The following is a 17,492-nucleotide window of genomic DNA, read 5'->3' on the forward strand; positions in this document are numbered from 1 at the left end:
GGGGTTGACTGTTGGAAGAATTGCTGGAAGGCTGGGGGTGGTTGAGTCCAGCTCCAGCCTAGTCCCTTCTTGACGATGCTGTGTGCCCAGGGATCGAAGGTCCAACGATCCTGGAATTGGCGGAGTCTTCCTACCACCGGAAGCACATCATTGCTTCTGGTGTCCCGAGGGTTTGCCACCTCAGCCGCTAGCTCCCCTTCCTCTTCTGCCTCTGGAGGGACGGCGAGAAGAATCTCTGCCGGAGCCCCTTCCTCTGGGATGAAAGGTAGTTGAGTGTTGCTCATATGCAGGGGTGAAGACCGGCGACTGCGACACCACCGGTTGGGGGACCAACTGAAAGGTCTGTTGCGGCTGCGTAGCCACTTGGGGAGTAGCGGGACCTGGAAACGTCTGTTGACGTTGTTGGGGTTTTGGCTTCGAAGTCTTCCTCTTAGGCTGAGGGCCATCATTCTGAGAGGACTTCCTCTTTCGCGACATGCCCCACTTATGGAGAAGGTTCCTATTCTCCGTGGCAGCTTTGTCCACAATCTCTTTCACCAAGGTAGATGGGAAGAGATACTTGCCCCAGATATTGGAGGAAATCAGCCTCCGGGGTTCGTGTTTCACTGTCGCGTTAGCGAACACGAATTCACGACAGGCTCTGCGAGCCCTAGTGAAGCTATACGTATAGGTCCTTGGTTACAGTCGCCAAGTGCGACTTGGCTAGGACCATATAAAAGTCCGGGACTCTAGTATCCTCGGCCATGAGCTCAAGCTGTACCTGGTGGGACAGCGACGAGGCAAGTCTCTCCTTCGTATCCTATTCCCTACGAAGGAGGTGATCGTTCAGTCTTGGGAGGTCCTCATTAAATTGACGACCGGCTACGTCAGGCTCTAGTTTCCCTACCGTGAAGATCGACTGGATGTCTTTCCAGTGCCTATCATCGGGGGGAAGAGTAATGGAGAAGGGTCTGCACTCCTCCAGTGCAGGGCAAGGTCTCCCTTCCTCCACTGCCTTTATGACCGCTGTGAAGGCCTTTTCGATGAAGGGGAAGGTCGCAGCATTTGGCGCAACGAAGGTTGGATGCTTCTTACTAAGCGCCAGCATCTTGGAGTTGGTGAAACCCCTACTCTTCACCGCCTGAGCTAACAAAGCTTGGGCCTTCGCGAGATCGAACACAATAACCTCCTTTGGTTCTGTCTCCTCCTTTGAGGCTGGTACGGACCTGAGCCGGATGTAACAGTCCGGATAAGCCTCGAAATTTGGGAAGAACTCCACTTCTTCCAGCAATATAGAGCCAACCTTTTCACTAATGTAAATTTTGCCAGTTGTAATTGGCATATGCTCGGCGTATCTCCATGGGTTAGCTTCCGAGCAGGTAGGGAGGTCCTTAACCGAAATTCTTTTCGGTTGCTTGAAGCTGACGAGAGTCGTCCGGAATTGCTCCTGAGATTCTCGTAGCTTCTTTTCCATGAGGGCTTCAAGCATCTTGAAGACCTCTTGAGTAGCCTGTGGAAGAGGGTCCGGGGTGGCAGAAGTCGAAGGAACAGGTTCCTCGGACGGTGCAGGAGTTGTTGGGGGAGCGGGAGCGACCTCTGTCTCCGAATCAGGGTATTCCACCTGATCTTCCTCATAGTCGAGTTCCTCGCCCATGAGGTTTCTCTCCGTCCCTTCCGACACTTCCGACATACGTTCCACGTTGTCGGAATCAAGATGGCACTCACGCATGGACTGAGCCATGACGACGTCAGGTTCCACCACGATCTGGACGGTGGGGATCTGATCACGGGGGACCACTGAGTCTTTCGATGCTTTTGGGAAAAGCAAGGCCCTCAAGTCTTCGTTGGGAAGATACGGTCCAATGGCGTTCTTCTGGAAGCCACGCGCCCATTTGCATAGCTTCTCCCTAGCAATGTCCCTTGCCTCCGCAGGAGGAGGATCGTCGAACGCCTCGACAAGAAGACTTTTGCAGACTGTACAGTTCTGCGGGTCCCAATACTTCGTCGCCTTTCTTGGCGGCGCAGGGGGCGTGGGTCCGGCACGCCTTGTGCCCGTAGAAGTCCGGGCGCTTCACCCCGGAGAAGTTGCTCTCACACTTCATATACTCCTCCTGTAAAAGAAAGAGATCATGAGTACATGGAAGGCATAAGAATGACTTACATTACTCTAAAATTAAGATAACTTAATCTAAAATTATAATTAATTTAATTATAAAACATTTTAATGCTTCAGATTAATGAGCGGGAAAGGAAGTAGATAGACACATACTTGTGAATCCCACCCAGTCGGTTACCGTAACCTTATCAGTAGACAATTCCTCTGTGTCCGAAGGTCACAATGAGGGAAATCCATATGGATGAGCCAAGCTAGGCTTCTAACAGAAATTGCCCGCAGAGTGTAGTAGGGTCTGAGACCACTCAGATCCCTGGGGGAGAAGGGGTATAGGATAAACCCCTTATCAAATGTAGGTTCCGGCAATGGACTGCACTAAGATACACAGAGTATGCTGGAATATTGTAAGGTGCAAACAAACAGCATAGCCACAATCTTGGATGGTAAGACAATACCTATATGCAAGTGGCCAAGCCATCTGGCTGCAGTATTTTGACTGTCGGCATGACGCCGGCAGTCATGGAAGGGGTGCATGTCCCTTAACGTCTCATGAGAGTTCCGGCAGACCGACGGCACACCGGAGGCCGGTCCTGCAGGGTGGAAGGCATCAAGACAGACACACTGAGTATCTATAAGGATAATACCATAGTGGCGACCGCCGGCACAGCGGTGGGTCGTCGGAAGGGGGCGGCAGCCGAAGGCTGACGGCATGGTGAGCCTTGGATCAATTCATAAGATATATATGTATATTGCCGTATACCCAGATTGCCGGCAATCAATGCCGGCATGCGGGTGGCCGACTCCGGAAGTCGGCCGGCTGTTACTAGGTAAAACGAAGGGTGGGACGTCGGCGGCAAGCCGACGGAAGGCGGCAGCTTCCGGCACACGGAAGGTTGACGTCTTAGAGGGGGGGAAGGCATCTTATGAAAGAATGTCCCCTGAGGTCGCGGCGGTTACCGCCGGCAGTAGAGGCGGAAAGAGACCGGCACCAGGATAAAAAGAGAGAAAGGTAAGGAGGGACGGAAGGGGTAAGATCCTATACCCCTCCGGCATCCTTCCGGAGAGAGTGGACTCATGATAGGAGTGGATACTCCTGACATCCGGCGGCAGGGAGCCGGCAGGTGGCCGGGTGCCTGTGGAAACCCAAGGGAGGGATAGAGGGCACTCAAAGAGGGGGGGAATCCCCTGCCGGCAGGACCGCCGCCAGCAACCACCCCCATAGAACGCTATGAAGGGTATGTGTAGCAGAGCGGCCAGCTCAGCAGTAGAACAATGTTAGCCCTACCACTCCACCCAAGGGAGGAGATGTAGGACTAAGGACAGAGGTGTGTAGGCAATCCTACACCAAAGGGATAGGTGGGGAGGGAGAAGAATGGGTCTTTCTAAAGAGGAGACTCTGCATGAGAATGGCCACCAGGGTAAGGGAGAACGCTCCCTAACCTAGGCTAGGTAGCCCAGATCGAGAACGGTACTAATGTACTGTCTCAAACTATAATAAGGCAGAGTCAACCCCCAGAGTTTAACCTAGAATAGGAGGACTAACTCCTAGGCTAGGAAAGCTTGAAAGACACATCGCTAGTTGCAGGGAGGAAGGAGTAACCCAACCAGGTGCAACTGAGGAAGGGCAGGGCCCTTCCTTATCTCAGGCACGACCCTAAGGGAGGGTCATTCCCTTAGGGTAGGCAGAGAAGCGATAAATACTCTGGTTGTAGACGAGATTCCCCTATATAGAAGGGAAAGCAAGTCTACCCAGAGGGAATATATAAGGGTTCCTACATTAGGTTAGGAGGGGATGATACACAATCAACACTGCCCCTTATATGGTCCCCGAAGGCGAAAACACTTTCATCACAGTAAATAGTATGTTTAATAATGCCACAATCTTCATAACTTAACTAGGAACACTGGTATATATCATGCATGAAAACAAGCACTAGGCTGTCCAGCCTAGAGGCTAAGCTAGCGATCTAGTATGGGGTCGAACAGCGACCGAGTCTGATGATCGCTAAAAGACGATATAAAGCTTCCCTAGCTATGAAGACTAAATAACTAGTAATATTAATTAGTTAAATAACCGGAGAAGGCTGTTCTGGCTAACTAAATAAAGCATGCAACATGAACAGCGGCGCCATAAAATGGTGCGTCCGGTATCGGCACAGCTCTGCCACAAAACACAATATTTTATGAAAAGTAGAAGTTACTTTACGACTAGAGCTTATTTAAACAATACTGGGACCTGGTACTCAACTTTCCAGAAGAAGGCGAAGCTGAAGGTAGCGACCTAACGGTGATGTAAGCTGATAAAGAAAGCACTTGGGAAAAATCCGACTTAGCAAAGAAGCTACAGATGAAAGGACGAGGACGGACGTGACGTCATTTAGCAATGGCGCCTGTTTGTTTACGTCTCGAGTACCAAAAGTATCCATGGATGAGAGTAACTGTGGAACGGCTCCTCAGTTACTCAGCCACCTTTCCATATCGAAATGTTAACTCTATATGGGGTGTAGATAGCTATGTGGCGTGTTAAAACATGCGTCCCCTGTTGATATTATTATTATTATTACTTACTAAGCTACAACCCTAGTTGGAAAAGCAGTATGCTATAAGCCCAGGGGCTCCAACAGGGAAAATAGCTCAGTGCGGAAAGGAAAAAAGGAAAATAAAATATTCTAAGAAGAGTAACAACAATAAATATCTCCTATATAATCTATAAAAACTTTAACAAAACAAGAGGAAGAGAAATAAGATAGGAGAGTGTGCTCGAGTGTACCCTCAAGCAAGAGAATTCTAACCCAAGACAGTGAAAGGCCATGGTACAGAGGCTATGGCACTACCCAAGACTAGAGAACAGTGGTTTGATTTTGGAGTGTCCTTCTCCTAGAAGAGCTGCTTACCATAGCTAAAGAGTCTCTTCTACCCTTACCAAGAGGAAAGTGGCACTGAACAATTACAGTGCAGTAACCCCTTGGGTGATGAAGAATTGTTTGGTAATCTGTGTTGTCAGGTGTATGAGGATAGAGGAGAATATGTAAAGAATATGCCAGACTATTCAGTGTGTATGTAGGCAAAGGGAAAATGAACCGTAACCAGAGAGGAGGATCCAATGTAGTACTGTCTGGCCAGTCAAAAGACCCCATAACTCTCTAGCGGTAGTATCTCAACGGGTGGCTGGTGCCCTGGCCAACCTACTACCTACGATATCCTAGAGGGAAACCTTTAGGGTACTCGCACCAGAAGTTAGAATTCTGTGATAACCTTTAGTTTAATTCTCTGGGAATATCCACTGTAGTTAAATATACCCTAGGAAGCTACTGAAGGAACCTTCCATCAGGACGTCATGACTTGAGCCCAAAAAATGGTTTGTAGAAATTAAGACTGGTTTGTAATGTATTTTGTGGTATTTTGAATGTTATTGATAATGATTCCTGGCAGAAATTCATAGTTATTGAGTTATGGTGGGTCAACTCCCATAACTGAAAAAGCTATGGTTTTGCGCTAGGTGTTGCCATCAATTACATTTGAAACTTCTTAAAATGTAGTGTTCCTGTCTAATTAGGTCTATATCTAAATCAACTTTGAAAAAACTTTGTTTTGGTCAATCGTCATGAAAAAGTAATTGCACTAAAAAGTGACTGTGATCAAAACTGAATAACAGTAATGAAACACTATCAAAACACCGGGGTCTTTGTTTTCCAGGACTTCTGGACGCATAGAAATCGAAGCTTTTCATCCCATTTTTTATGGAGTCATTCGTAACAGCGTTAATCGTATTACAAATGCCTCCTTACTTAATTAAGCCAATGATTTATTGGTTTTTCGCTCTGCCGTATGCTCGCAACATTATCTCTCTGTTATGTTCTGGCAAGCAGATTTTGTTTCGCTACACGTGTAAGCACAGTGGACTAGTAGTATGGCATATTGGTGTTATCAGTTATACACACTTAGAAGGATGAGTTGTAGCTTTCACACTCCAGCATCTGATTGAACTTGAACTTTGCTTCCATCTCTCATTATCAGACTAAATATATCAAACACACATCTCTACCCAAACTTTTTATTACTAACATGATCAATAAAGTTAGTTATGATTATGCTGCATATTCCAATACTGAAAATAAATAAACACTTTTAAAATATAAAACGTTGGACCCTTTATTGTGTTCGAACAGAAAAATTGCGGCAGAAGATGCAGCACCACCTATCGGTGTTTTTCTGAGCTACTGGGTGGAAAGAGGCTCCCAAGATTTGTGCCTAGATGAGGGAGCAAAACAGGATTTTTTTTTATTAAAATCTGTAACTTCATGAATAGAGGTTTCCGCCGGTAGTATATGGTATTCAAAATAGTGTATTTGCAAAGATCTATTCAATTATTCGAGGTTCAATTTCCTAATTAATATTGCACTATTCTATAATTTAGCCAAATGTGGTTTGCATGGATTAAGAGAACTGGCTTAGGACTGGATACTGGACTCAAGAAATTAGAACATAAGAACGAGCACCAGGCCCTTGGAGGCCATTCCAGACCACTAAACAACCTGGGAGGTGGCAATATAAGTTGGACATGAAATTGAATTAAGAAGGCTGTCAAATTATATTAAGATATTGTACCAAACTTCTTAATTATTTCCCGATAAAATTTTTGGGTAGTTTGTAGCGCTACGGACAAGCGTCCTAATTTGCTTATTATCGCTCCGACTGTTATCTTGTATAGAATAAAAAAAGTTTTGAAATGGTCTACGGATCTTAAATATGTTGTGTAAGGGGGGATCCGGGGGGGCGCAGCCCCCCTGGGTAAGGACACGGCTATTAGCATAAGTTAGGTGGGTTTTTTAAGTTAGCTTCTCCCGTCGTACTCGTAGGTAAGGAAACTGTTGTGTAAGGGGGGTCCGGGGGGGCGAAGACCCCTGGGTAAGGATACGGCTTTTAGCATAGGTTAGGTGGGTTTTTAAGTTAGCTTCTCCCGCCGAAATCGCTTTTAGAACGACGGCCACAGTTCAGAATATTCCCGTTTTCTACGGGATCTGGCCGTCACCCTACAAAGGCTCCAAATTTTTACATTACCCGATATAAAATTTACCGTGAGAATATTATCAATGAGCAGGTATGAGTTTACATGAACGTATGGTTAATGTCTAGGAGAGGGCCGCATGAAGATATCACTGATATTCAATTTATTTTTACTAGAATATGTAGGAATGTATGTATATAATGGTATACCAGTGAGATAATTTAGTGAAAATCAATAAGTCGAAATATCGACGATCAAACTCACGCTACTCTTGTCTTCCTCCCAGATTTTTCTAAGTCTGTTGTTATTGTTGACTGTGTCTTATTTTTGCTCAAATGAGCCCTGTAACCACTATAATCCGCAGACAAACTAGTCCACTATGACGTCTTCACGTTTGGCCAATCACAGTGCGACAATACATTTTCTTTCCCAATGACGTCTTCACGTTTGGCCAATCACAGTGCGACAATTCATTTTCTTACCCATCACAGTGCGACAATACATTTTCTTACCCAGCCATTTTATTTCGTTCCTAGACATCGAGGCCGTAGCAAGCACGTCATCTGATATTGCACAAGAAGTTGAAATTCCATCTTCTTGTCCTGACTGTTTCCTAAGTTACAATGAATTTGTTCTTACTTATTCGGGGTTATATTGAAAAACTAGTGGATTTGTGCCAGAGACACAATTTAATTTTACAAAATAAAAATTGTCCTGCATGTCAGGGAACCTTCGCAACGGCTTCACGTTTTCCTCAAAGCAGCAGCATATCTTTATCAACCAACAGTTTAAGGTAAGCTTCATTAATTTATGGAGTATATTATAATGGTGATAGTATAATGATGTATACAGCAGTACCATCACTTTGGATTTGGTTTGATGGATGTGTTAGGTAGTGTCCTTAAGGGGGGGTCGCAGGGGGGGCCCTGCAACCCCCCCCCCCCCCCGGTAGGGGTACAGGGCTATTAGGCTAGGTTAGGTGGGTGTATTAGGTTCGGTGGTGCCCTGAAAATCACTGTGGCCTTAAGGGGGGGTCGCAGGGGGGGCAAAGCCCCCCCCGGTAGACCTAGGTAGGGGTACAGGCCCCCCAGGGTAGGTTAGTTGGTTGTATTAGGTTTGGTAGTGCCCCGAAAAATCACTTTTCTCCTCCTCCCCCCACCCAAAAACCCCGCTTCCCACTGGGGTCCCCCATAATTGTAGTAGTAGGTTTATGCTTACATTTTGTGTGTAAGAGTTAAGTCTTAGTTTCTTTTTTATTCATTCCCTCATGTTTCTATGCGATGTGCAACAATAATCTGGTTGTTTTTTGCCGTTTTTCGTCGTTAATACTTGAAAAACGGGTGCGGCCTTCTCCTAAACATTTACCGAACGTATTCCCCGCTTTGTAAATCTTTGTGAATTACTCATTGATTTTCACTTCAATCTCCCCATAAAAATACAGCAAAATATTTCGATAGTCAAAACAACACAAGTTCAGCCATTTGCAATTTAAAGAGTGTAGCCCTACCAATGATAAAACATGCATGGATATGATAATTTTTCTCCACTCACTTGAGTACCATACCTTACAGTTTACTGGTTTATTGCTTAAACTTTTCATTTGTTGGCAATGAGGTCTAATAGCCGATTTAATCACCACTAAACTCAATGAGACCAGGAACAATGGCTGCCATGACACGGTTAGTAACACAACTTGATAATAAAGAGACACATTTGGCATATACGAGAATTTAAAAAAAAATGTAGGTACTGATGCTTAAAATTGGAATAACATTACAATAAACTTACTTACTACAATATACATAATAGCAATAAAGGAACTCCAAAAGGTGAAATCCAGACACGCCAAGAGACGAACTGTTTACCGTGGCCAGCTGACTGTCACTGTCAGAAATGTTGCTAAATGTATAAGAATTGAATTGTTCATAAACATGCATTTCTTATTTTGTCTCACTAAATGTTTCTCGCTTTAGTTTTTATAGCAGTGCCTACATTTTCAAATTATGATTGAAAATCATGATTTGAATTTAAAGTCAATAGTGTAATAATTGGGTAAATGTCTCATGATGATATTGACAAAGGAGGCTAACTGGCAACTATCCCCAAAAATACCGGAAAATGTAGAATTTACGGTAAATCAGTTATAATTTCTCAACTGATATAATGAAAAAACTTATGCCTGGAATATACAGTTAAGAAACATTAATATACTTTATGGATTATAATATATTAATTATAAATCAGTACTTTAAAGGTGATTAGGGAATCTTATAGGAATTTTGGTAAATATGCTTTGGTAAAATAAAAGGTGGGAAATTCAAAGCCACTAAACAGAATAAAATCGCAAATGAGAAGGATTAAATATGAACATAACATTCATTTACATGTAAATTTATCCAATGACAGACATAACTATAGAGAGAGAGAGAGAGAGAGAGAGAGAGAGAGAGAGAGAGAGAGAGAGAGAGAGAGAGAGAGAGAGAGAGAGAGATGTCAGGTACATGGAATAAAGGAATGTGGATAAATGTGTTAATGGCCACTGCCTCGTTTTAGATTGTCTTGAGACTGTACGTATAGAATGTTTACGTAATGACGTCACATTGCTTCTTTTATCAAATAGTAAGCCTACAATCTTGGGGAAATTTGCCTATAGGCCTATTGTACATTCAATTTCAGTTCATCCTTAATTTAAAACCATAACTTATTGATAAGCTACATGTTTTGACTTTTGAGTAAACTGTTTGGGGTCAGAAATATCCAACCCACTTTATCCTTAGGCCTATGTGTTACTATGTACTGTAGGCCTACTGGTCAATTTACCATTCTCTTTGCAGCTGAAACTGCAAAAGTAAAGATTTTTTATTGTATTAATTTCTGCAAAATTCAAATCCATGCTCTCATTGCAGTTATGCACTATAGATTTAGTACATTATCTTTGTTTACTTACCTTAAAAGCTGGTTTTCTTTTCCCTCTGGTCTTGGTCCTATACAGCAGAGGAACCCAACTCTCTACAGGACCTTTACAGTCATCTTATCGTATGTATAGTTTATTTATTGATTTCCTTTCCTCACTAGGCTATTATCCCTGTTGGAGTCCTTGGGCTTATAGCATCCTGATTTTCCAACTAGGTTTGTGGCTTAGCAAGTAATAATGATAATAATATTCCAAGGCATTCGGCATTTCATGCCGCATATCGCTCGTTTATTGTCAAATCCACATTATCGAATCACTTAGAGAACAAGAAAGTCTTCAATTTCCTCTCGAAAGTCTTAATATCTTCAGTCTTTTGGATGGCTATTGGCGGCTTATTGTATAGTTTACATATTTATACTCAATACATACAAAGTACCACATACAAACCTATTTTTAAAGAGTGAATTTTAGATTTTTATTGACTAGGGTTTCATCCGTATTTTTTATCACCCAGTAACATAGGCCTAATTTTTGAAATTTCAAAAAATTCTTAAGTTTTGTTTTCAAAAACAGTTTGTATGTTATTTGATATTTTATTTCTTTAAACTTATATTTTTCTCTTTAAAACAGTTTTGATACTTGAATCTACCAAAGGCAGTACTTTTGAACACGGTTCTTTATAGGCCTATGGTTAGGGTTATGATGGCCTATTGGAATCGTCCCTGTCTGTTAATTTGCCAGAATGGGGTTTGAGGCCCCCTTAGATTTGACAGTTTCTTGTAGCGTCCGCAACCTCACCATCCTGTAAGCAAAGAATGAGGAGTTTGAGGGAGCATATAGGTCTACCTGCTGTGTTTTCAGTAGCCATTGCCTGGCCCTCCGTGGTCTTAGCTTGGGTGAAGAGTGGGTTTGGGCGGCCACTCATGATCGACCTTTAAATCCTTTGCAGTGCCATTACAAATAAATGTCCATATAAAGAGAAACTTTCCATTGAGAGAAAAGCTATTAGGCATATTCTCTATATTACTGAATTGTAGGTGAATATGGTAATCAGGTTTGAAAGTATAGTCGATGATTGTGCGTTACGAGGCGTAGGCCTATGTAGGGTGAGTTGTGGACGAACCATACAGTTTTTTTTTTTCTTCAAAAATTCATAAATATTTTTTTAGTGAATTAATCTAAATTTGAAGTGATCCCTATAAAGTACAATCATTGCGCCATATTCTCTCTGAAGCACAGTTTTTTCATCACAATATAAGTTGGTGAAATAAAGCTTCAAAAGAAAAAAAAATCTCGAAGTATACGGATCGTCCACAGGTATGGACGATCCGTACAGAAATATGAGGCCTCAAACAAAACATTTGTTAAAAATAAAAAAAATAAATAAATAAATATGTATTTTGCCACCAGTTTTCATTAAAATACATCCAAACGATGATTTTAAATGATTTGCAACATAAATAGATAACTATGTTGAAATAAAGAATGCGATTTAATTTTCATCTTGCTTTATTACACAAAAAGTTGAGATAAAAATGTAGTTACATTATCTGCTTTGCCCTATAATGCTTACAAGGCTTAAAATAAAAATAAAAAAAAAGTACTTTTTAAAGTTTACAGGATGATTGGGCTAATTTTGGCTATCGTGTAATAATTGAAACTGTTTTTTACACTTTAATACACTGATACAATAGAAATATATAATGCAGGACCAGCCTACCATACAAAATCATGCTTGAAGCTTGCCTACTTGATATTATATGAAAGAAGAGTTCAACACACAAACAGCATAAATATTTTTGTTTACATGTGGAGATTCCGTACACTTAAAAACCAAGCTGTACGAAATATCCACAGGCAGTCATTAAAATGTAAACAAAGTTTACCGACACAGGTGGTGTACTAAATCACTAAAACCTCGTCATATCATCCCATATAGTGATATTTAGGTGTACGATACCTAACCTTCACACACCTAGCATATTCATAAGCACCACAAACCATAACTTAGAGACAAAATATTACATCAGGAATGAGAAAAACCGAAAAACTCTTCATTCATGACATGTTGGTCCCAGTTTTCTAATGGAGGGACAGAGCTGTGTAACTCCGTTTTCTCTTTCACTCTTTAGACGCTAACTAGCTTCAAATAATTTATGTGGTCTTTAGGGCTTATGTACGGTACGTTCATATGTAGGGTTCGTCCAGAACGTACCCTACCAGTATGGTAATTATCAACACAACCTAAGTATGCGATAATGAAAAAAATCAAATTGTATGTAGTGTAAGGACACCTATCCCTTCGTCGTCCAGAAAATCGACAAACTACTTATTTATTTAAATTCTCTCTTCGCCACACTGTGGTGTCCTATGTATATATATTCCGCTCTACCAGAGCTACATTTTGATATATGTATCGTTTCATGACATGTTTTTGTTAACCCATAATTCATATATTTGTAAGTGTAAGAAAACACATATATTTTGGCGGGCACTTCAATCTGACTTGGCGCCAATGTAATCCTACGTTTCCGTCCGCACCTTGTTATGTATTTCCGTGCGCATTCAAATAGAGTATCAGTTGATCTTGGTGACGCTTGTCTCACTGTCCTTACAACTGGTGACCCCGGAGTTGAAAGTAGCATCAGCGGTTTTGGCTTTGCCATTAACGGACTTATTACGGCCGTGCTACCTTCTACATACTCCGTTACCTTAGGCAAGAACCTGCCTTTGGTTCTCCCACACTTCGGTGAACGTAAGGCAGTAGGATGAGCTTAACCGACATATCAACCTCTCACCTCTTCGCTGACTCGTCGTCTGGCCACGATGTAGGAAGCAACACGCCCATCGCACCCAACGGCCTCGCCTCCACGCCCAAAGTCAAACTGCCGCCCTTTTCTCAACACAACACCGCTTCCTGGTTCCTGAGAGCGGACGTACTCTTCCGCGTCGCTAGACTCAGCGACTCCTGCGCCAAGGCTGACATCGTTCTCACCTCCATACCTGAAGAAGTATTCGACAAGATTTCCCCATGGCTCGACGCCCAGGCCGGCCAAGTTTCATACGACGACCTGAGAACGAAACTCATTGGTATCTACTCCCTCTCCGTCTCAGCAAGGGCACAGAAAGTACTGGACCTCGCCGGCAAGCCCATGGGTGACACCTCTCCTGTCGAGGCGTGGGACGAGCTAACCGGCCTGCTCATGCTCCCCGAAACAGACAGCAACGGCCGACGACGTGAGATTAGCTTATCTCGCGAGATCTTTCTTCGACGCCTACCACAGGACGTACGGGCCCAATTGACAGACGCCGACACGCTCCCGATGAACGAACTCCTGTCGAAGGCTCAGAAGCTCCACGAGGCCTCCAAAGCATCTCGCCTCGGAGCATCATCGTCAATACCGCCTCCGTTCTCCTCCTTCAGCAGCTGCTCTTCCATAGACTCCTCGGCAATGGCCCTCGAGGACGACGAGATCAACATTGTATCAAGAAAGAAACCACCGCAACCGACGCGACCAAACCCTAGGCCTAACCCAGCATGGTGCTTCTACCACCAACAGTTCGGCAGTGACGCCAAGAAATGTAGAGCACCATGCAGTTTCCCTAGAAGACGACGCCAGAAGCATCCACCTGCCACCATCGCGGCCGCAGTTAACCATAACAAGATTGGTTTCTGTATCCTCGATACCATTTCCAACCGTAGACTCATGGTGGACACCGGCGCATTGCAGTCAACGTTCCCTCCTTCGAAGTCCGACCTAGACCGTGGTCCCGACAAAAACGCTCCCTCACTCATCGCCGCCAACGGATCTCCCATACGGTGCTATGGAATCAAGACCCTCAAGATATCTATCATGGGCCGTTCGTATTCTTGGCCCTTCGCTATCGCCGACGTCAATCGCCCCCTCCTCGGTGCGGATTTCCTCGCCCACCATGGACTCCTCGTCGATGTCGCTAACAGACGTCTCATTGACACGGGGACCTGCCAGTCTCGCACCCTAGAACATGGCCCTGCAACAATGTCCGTATCCGCCGTAACAACGCACCCCTACGCCGACCTCCTACGAGAGTTTCCCGAGGTTTTCAAGCCCGAGCTCCGACACTCGCCAGGTTCCCCGTCCAAGCATGGCATCTACCACCACATCACAACGACAGGACCTCCCACTCACGCCAAATTCCACCGCCTCCCACCTCAGAAACTGAAGGATGCCAAACGCGCCTTCGAGGACATGGAACGCATGGGTATCTGTAAGAAAGCATCGAGCCCCTGGGCATCACCCCTGCACATGGTTAAAAAGCCGGACGGGTCCTGGAGACCTTGCGGCGACTACAGGCGCCTCAACCTCATCACAACGCCCGATCACTACCCACTGCCCAACATGCAGGACCTAACGAACGCGTTGCACGGCGCAAGGTTTTTTACCAAGATGGACCTTCTCAAGTCTTACTTCCAGGTCCCCGTATTCCCGGAAGATATCCCGAAAACTGCCATTGTAACGCCGTTCGGATCCTACACCTTCGCATACTCAACCTTCGGTCTACGCAACGCCGGGGCAACCTTCCAACGACTTATGGATAGCATTCTGGGTGACCTACCTTTCTGCGTCTGCTACGTCGACGACATCCTGATATTCTCGAAAACCAAGGAGGAACACCGGGGACACGTCCGCACCGTCCTAAAGCGCCTACAGGAGAACGGCCTAGTCGTACGCTTCGACAAATGTACGTTCGGTGCGGAGGGAGTGGATTTCCTTGGTCACCGTGTATCCTCGCGCGGGGTAAAACCCATGACAACCAAAGTCAACGCCATCAGGAAGTTCCTAATACCTACGACCATTCGCCAACTTCAGGAGTTCTTGGGAATGGTCAATTACTACAGGCGCTTCATCCCCAACATCGCACAAACCCTGTCACCCCTCGACGAAGTGCTGAAAGGAAAAGCAAAAAAACTCGAGTGGGGCTTGCCCCAGCAACAGGCATTCGCTCGGACGAAGGATGCCCTTGCGAACGCCATCACCCTGGCTCATTTCGACGACAACGCGCCCCTGCGACTAATGACCGACGCCAGCAACGTCGCCTGCGGGGCTGTGCTTGAGCAACTCGTCGATGGTTCTCCTCGACCGCTGGCATTCTTCAGCAAGAAATTGAAACCCGCCGAAACAAGATACAGCACCTTCGATAGGGAACTCCTCGCCGTCTACCTCGCCGTCCGCCACTTCAGGCACATCTTGGAGGGTACCCCCTTCACGATTGCAACGGATCATCAACCCCTCGTCCACGCCTTCACGAAATCAACGGACGCATGGTCATCCCGACAACAACGTCATCTCGCATCAATCGCCGAATTCGGGTGCACCATACGTTACGTCCCAGGAAAGAAAAACCCAGTCGCGGACGCCCTTTCAAGGATTGAAATTGATGCGATCCACCTGGGAATCGACTACGCCAATCTCGCAACCGAACAACGCACCGACCGAGAAGCACAGGTTCACCTGACGGAGCCATCCGCGCTCAAGATAAGTGCGGTTCCCCTCGGACCAGCGGGAGTAACTATTCTTTGCGACACCAGCACGGGCCGCCCTCGTCCCTGGGTACCAGCCTCCTGCAGAAGGAAAATATTCGATATCATCCACGGACTTTCGCACCCCTCAGGACGCACCACCGCTCGCCTTCTGTCTGAAAAGTTTGTCTGGCCAGGGATAAAAAAGGACGCCCGGGAATGGGCGAGGTCATGCATCAACTGCCAGTCAAGCAAGGTCAGCCGTCACACCGAATCGGGGGTGGGTGATTTTCCCCAGCCAAAAAGACGTTTCGGACATATACACATCGACGTCGTGGGACCATTGCCCCCTTCTGGATCCGCTCGCTACCTACTTACGATCATCGATCGCTCCACGAGGTGGTTGGAGGCATCGCCGATGACCGAAGCTACGACTCAAGCATGTGCCGAAGCCCTCCTGTCAAGCTGGGTGAGCAGGTTTGGCGTTCCTGACGACATCACGACTGACAGAGGCTCCGCTTTCCTCTCAGAAATATGGCTGACTTTGGCGAACCTGATGGGGACGACGCTCCACAGCACCACGGCATACAACCCTGCGGCAAACGGCATGGTCGAACGAACGCACCGCGCCCTCAAGGCGTCCCTGATGGCGAGCTGCACCGACGGGGACTGGAAATCACGACTTCCTTGGGTACTCCTCGGCCTTCGCACCGCCCCTCGCGCAGACGGCGAACCTTCGCCCTCCGAAAAAGTTTACGGGGAAGCGCTCGCAGTTCCTGGCGAATTCTTTCCCTCATCAACCGACGACACGCAGCTGGATCACCTAAGGGATATCGCCAGGAGGTTCAGGCCGTGTCTCAAAACTTACCAGGACAGAACCAAGCACTTCAAGCCAAAAAGCCTGGATGACTGCAAGTACGTTTTCGTCCGTGTCGACGCTCATCGACAACCACTGACTAGACCTTATCGAGGTCCCTACCGGGTTATTAAAAAGACAACGAAAGCCTTCCTTCTCGACGTCCATGGCCAAGAGGACTGGGTCTCTATAGACCGCGTGAAACCAGCGTTTCTCGAAGGAAGCGACACCGCCTCCGCTGGACCTGGCAGACCCAGAGTTCCGCCGCAAAACAAGCCGCCCAACGAAGGAAAAATCATCAAACGACGTCAAGAGGAAGAGATCCTTACACCGACCGCCAGCGCGCCCCTCCGTTCAAAAACAAGAGGAACCCTCCGACGCCCGAAGAGATACGAAGATTGATCATCAGCCCTCTACGCCGCCCGATGTCTTGGGGGGGGAGTACTTGTAAGGATACCGATCCCTTCGTCGTCCAGAAAATCGACAAACTACTTATTTATTTAAATTCTCTCTTCGCCACACTGTGGTGTCCTATGTATATATATTCCGCTCTACCAGAGCTACATTTTGATATATGTATCGTTTCATGACATGTTTTTGTTAACCCATAATTCATATATTTGTAAGTGTAAGAAAACACATATATTTTGGCGGGCACTTCAATCTGACTTGGCGCCAATGTAATCCTACGTTTCCGTCCGCACCTTGTTATGTATTTCCGTGCGCATTCAAATAAAGTATCAGTTGATCTTGGTGACGCTTGTCTCACTGTCCTTACAGTAGCATTTAGCAAGTGAAGAAAACACTTTCTTCTCTCAAGGGGTAAACTACTGCACTGTAATTATTCAGTGGCTACTCTCCACTTGGTAAGAGTAGAAGAGACTCTTTAGCTATGGTAAGCAGCTCTTCTAGCAGGACGCTCCAAAATCAAACCATTGTTCTCTAGTCTTGGGTAGTACCATAGCCCCTGTGCCATGGTCTTCTACTGTCTTGGTTTAGAGTTCTCTTGGTTGAGGGTACACTCAGATACAGTATTCTATTTGTTTCCTTATTTCGTTTCCTCACTGGGCTATTTTCCTTGTTGGAGCCATTGGGCTTATAGCATCCTGTTTTTCCAACTAG

At 45.5% G+C, this 17,492-nt stretch overlaps 1 long non-coding RNA gene across 1 annotated transcript in view; it reads right to left on the minus strand.

Moving 5' to 3' along the window:
• LOC137625720 (uncharacterized) overlaps positions 1-8,972 on the minus strand; it is a 40,699-nt gene extending 31,727 nt beyond the window's left edge. The window contains exon 1 of the long non-coding RNA XR_011040883.1: positions 8,889-8,972. This is a non-coding gene — a long non-coding RNA (uncharacterized lncRNA). The remainder of the gene's footprint in view (positions 1-8,888) is intronic.
• Between the last annotated feature and the right edge of the window lie 8,520 nt (positions 8,973-17,492).

The sequence above is a fragment of the Palaemon carinicauda genome, chromosome 32 (assembly GCF_036898095.1).
Source record: "Palaemon carinicauda isolate YSFRI2023 chromosome 32, ASM3689809v2, whole genome shotgun sequence".
Taxonomy (NCBI): Eukaryota; Metazoa; Arthropoda; class Malacostraca; order Decapoda; family Palaemonidae; genus Palaemon; species Palaemon carinicauda.